A 4,786-nucleotide genomic window follows, 5' to 3' on the forward strand; every position below is an offset into this window, starting at 1 on the left:
TGAAAAATAAACATATATGGCTTGGCTTATAAGTGGATGGAGGGATGCCCAATCCCTCTGACAAGTAAATGCAAATTAAAGCAAAATAAAGATAGCATTTTTTTAGCTGCCAGATTGGCAATAGTTTGATAGTATACAGTCTTGGCAAGGTTGTGAGGAAAAAGACATTATCACACACTGGCAGTGGGTGTACACATTACCATAACTTCTTTGGAAGGCAATTTGACAGTATCTATGAAAACTGAAAATGTGCATTATCCTCCAACTCAGAAATTTGATCTTGAGGAATTTATTCTACAAATAGACTTGCACATGTGTGCAATTGTGAATGTACAAAAAAAAAAATGCTTAGAGGCATAATTTGCAACAACAATAACAAAACACTGGGAGCAAACTAAGTACCACATAGTTAGGGGGGTTAAGCAGGCATGAGCCCTAGGGCTCTACTGCCAGGGCCAGTGACTTGGTGGTTTCACCGCTAACTAGCTCTGTGACCCTGAACAAGCTCCTTAAGCTCTCCCGGCCTCAGTGGCCTCAGCTGTGAAGTGGTGCTAAAAGAAGTATCTATTTCAGAGAGTTGTTGTTAACATTAAATGAGTTAACACATTCAAAGTGTTTATGACACAATATGGGTCATATGTATATAAAAATATATATGTATACATTTTAAATTACAGTATTTTTAAATCGCGATATTTTCATCTGTAATATTTTTAAGTTACATTTGCGGTATTGTGATATTTAAAAATTATAATGTTTTTAAAATTATTTTAACTCATATTAATTTATTTTAAAACAATGTAAGCTCATTGTTGATAAGAAAAAAATCTCGAGGATATATTGTTCCACTCAAAAAAAAGAAGATAAAAAACAGAGCAAGTCCTGTGCGCCTATATATCTCCAAAAAGATATGTGTTCACATAAAGCTCCAAAACGACATGAACATCTAAATGTATCACGCATTTCCTACAGATGCACAAGAAACTGATGATAGTTGTTGCCTGTGGGGAAAAGGCTCAAGATCTTAAAATATTTTAAACAGATATTTTAGTGTATATTTATGTATGGCCTGACTTTTTTTTACCTTGAGAATACTTTAATTTTATAATTTATAAATCCAGGTAGATTTTTTTGTTGTTGTTAAAACACTGAAACAAGCAGCTAATTAAAGAGGTCTTTGCATTAAATTAGAGTCCTCAGCCTTATTCAAGAATAATGTCATAGTCCACAATTTCTCTCTTCTCTCTCTTCTATAAAATACCCCTTCTGATTACATTATCCATTGTAACCTCAGAAAAATAGCAACTAGTATCATGAAAACATCTTTGTGTTTTGTGACTATAATGCTTAGCAGCTGAGATTTCCAAAAAAGAAGACCCAAGTGGGAAAATAGAAAGCAGTGATTCTCCACACGAGTCCTTAGCTCATTCAAAGAGATCCCACAACTGGTTTCTATATTCGATCCCATCTGAATGCAAAAATGACTTACCCTTCCTTAGGCTTCCATTTTTATATACAATTAATGAGCTGAAAATTTACTAGTAACTTCTAAGTGAGTGTTTAAAGTTTATTAAAAGTTGGAACCATTTTAAATTATAGTAATACTCTAGAATTCTATCATGACTCAGTTTTTTTCAACAGGACAATGAGAATAAATAGGACAGGTGGGCCATATCATCTATACTCATTTTCTATTGCTGTGTAATGAATGACCACAAACTTAAAACAATACACATTTATTATCTCACAGTTTCCATAGGTCAGGATTCTTAGTTAGGTGGAGCCTCCGCTCCGGGTCTCACAAGACTGAAGCTTATTCAAGTTGTTTGGAAAATGTTTTTCCTAGTGGTCTTACTTACAGTTGGCTGCAGACTACCCTCAGCTCCTAGAGGACTCACTAGGTTCTTGCTACATATGCCCCTCTATGGGCCATCCTACAATATCCGGCTTACTTCTCCCAGGCCAGCAGGAGCTCTCACTCTGCTCTGCTAAGTGATATAACATCACATAAAGACAGGAATGAGGTCCCAGCACCTTTGTCATATAATGCAACTTAATCAAGGGAGTGACATCCCTTTGCCATATTCTATTGATCAGAAGTTACTACATGTCCATGCTGAATTCAACAGGAAGGATTATCCAAGGGTGTGACTCACTGGGTCATCTTAGAGTGTGTCTGCCACAGCATCCCACCTGAGAGCTTAGTCAGGAATGTATGATCTTACTACCCATTAAAGAAGGTGTAAGGGATAAAATAAAGTAATTTTAATGTGATACAGATGAGGACAATGTCAACATCTGGCAGAGATAGCGGTGTGGTAATATTGGTTGACATACTACTTGGTAGTTAGGAAACTGTATGTAAACATTTTTGTAGATGAAAAATTCATGGATGACCATGTTCTATAAGCTGTTTTGATTTTTGCCTTCTAACCTATGCCAGCAGGAACATTTTAAAACAAACACACAGCAAAAAAAAAAAACCCATGCTTCCAGAAATTATCTATTTTCTACTGCAACTCAAATGTGACATTTGGATATATTCACCCTGGGAAATTTTTGTTGTTGTTATTTCTTCAAATCTTGACATTTAAGAAGATAGCATCCACCTGTTCAGAAATAGGTCAGGAGATAATATCCAAGGGCATAGGTAGTTATAGGCTCCTGGGTCTCTTGATCCCTTTCTCATTTCCTTTTCAGTAACCTCTAGACACATATCCTTTTCTCCAGTCACCAAATTTATTTGAGAAAGGTTAGAATTATCAAAGTCAACTGAGCCCTGGAGGACCTGATTAGTCGTTTTCTCAGAATAAGTATCAGTTTTTGCTGAGAAGATGGTTAAAAAGCATAATGATTAAATTCACTTTGTGTAGGAAATTATTATAGGCTGGTTAATAGTGTACATTTATTTATAAGTAACCTACATTTCTACATAACTTACCCTTGAAAACTACAGAAGCTGAAATAGGTCAACTGTTTGGAGTAGCAGTATGAAGGAACACAGTACACATAGACTTCATTGAACAAAGTCTTCAAGGAAAAAGGTATTTAAAGGCCTCAGAACATCTGAGGTCAGAGGATCCCTCTATATGAATGCCAATCACTATTCAGTTATTCAGATCTATCACTGACACAAAACAATGATTATACTATTTATAAATGAAGTTGGCATGAGTGAAGCTCCAAGATAAAGCTAAGACATTAGCTGTGCCTAAGTTATCTTTGAAAAAAAAAAAAATCCTTAACTAGAATCCAAGTGCTAGGATTGCCTATTCCTGGGTCTTATGTAGATAAATGGAAGCACACTGCCTGAAAATGCCATTTATGGTGAATTTTCTCCACAGATTCCTCCCCATACTACTGGAGCTAAAACTCAACTCTTCTTCATTCTTCGACTTTAGGCAGGTTACTTAGTCAGCCTCAGTTTATACATCTGTAAAATAACCTGTAAAATTGCTCAAAATTAAAGAGATATTACATGCAACTATTTTTAACACAGCGTTTCCTACAGAGTAAATTCTCATTAAATGATAGCTATTGTTGATAACACTATATAGAAAAAAAATGATTCAATCAGAATCTTGTATGAATAAGTCTTGCTATCTCATTAACAAGGCATATATAAACTTTGTGGGTTTTAGTAGGAGGCAGTTTGAGTCTTGAAATACAAAAATAATGCTGATAGTTATGACCATTTCTCTGTGTTAAAATTATGCTGCTCTTCATTAATGGCTACCTGTATTTTATGCAATGGAAGAAAAAAACATTATTTTCTAAAGTTTCTTTTTATGACTGCTGAGAGAAAGGCCAAAGAGAATTTTCAGGGGTCAATGTATCTGAATCAGAGAAGAAAGGCACACGCAGCCATCTTGTACTTCAGGAGAGAAAACTACTAGCATAGCATTACACGTTATGTAATGCAGGCAGTTAGATTTGCTGTCTTCTTAATCCCATTGTGCATAGTTTGAGTTCCTCTAAAGGCCTGCATATCTCCAAGTCTTTCTTCCTCTCTATGCTTACCTGTATTCTTCTCTGCGCTCACGTGTACTCCCAATACCTCTTCACTCCTCTTTGCCTCACCTTGCCTTGCCTCCTTTCCCTTCCTTCCCTTCTTTTCCCTTCCCCTACCTTCCCTTTCCTTCCCTCCCTTCCCTCCCCTCCTTTCCCTTTCCTCCCTTCTTCTCTCCCTCCTTTTTTCTCTCAATAACTGGCGGCAGTGCCACACACTCTATCTCAGCCCCTACAGATTTGATCGTCTCATTATTGAAATGCAGTGCCCTTTGTTCACATCTAACGTAGACATTAACATTTTTATTGAAAACCGAAGTAATTCACTTACTCTGTGAATTCTCTGCTACTGTAAATGACAGAAGAGACCCTCTCACCAAGTACAATCATTTCAGAGGCTTTATTATATTCAAGAAGGAAAGGGTCCAGGTTAAAATAAAGTTAACAGATTTGCTGAAGGGTATGTTTCTTCACACAATAAAGTGTTTCCCTTTCTAACATATTCCACTGTTGAACTCTGGGATCTCACTTTACAGAACTGCCTGTCATAAGGCTCTCAACACACTCACAGTGACGAAACTTCAGGTCTGAACTTGCGAGGCTTTAAAGCAACAGTTCTTGGGGACCAGACCAGAAAGTTCCCCATTCTATGCACAATGTCCAGGGCAGTGTCCAATATTCTACTTCTTTCAGCTGGATATTTTTTGAGCCTAGGAATGAGCTGGGAAACTGCAATCCAGGTTCATTGTCAAAATCAAAGGACCCAATCACAGGATAT

This window comes from Pteropus alecto, unplaced genomic scaffold (assembly GCF_000325575.1).
Source record: "Pteropus alecto unplaced genomic scaffold, ASM32557v1 scaffold104, whole genome shotgun sequence".
In the NCBI taxonomy this organism is placed as follows: Eukaryota; Metazoa; Chordata; class Mammalia; order Chiroptera; family Pteropodidae; genus Pteropus; species Pteropus alecto.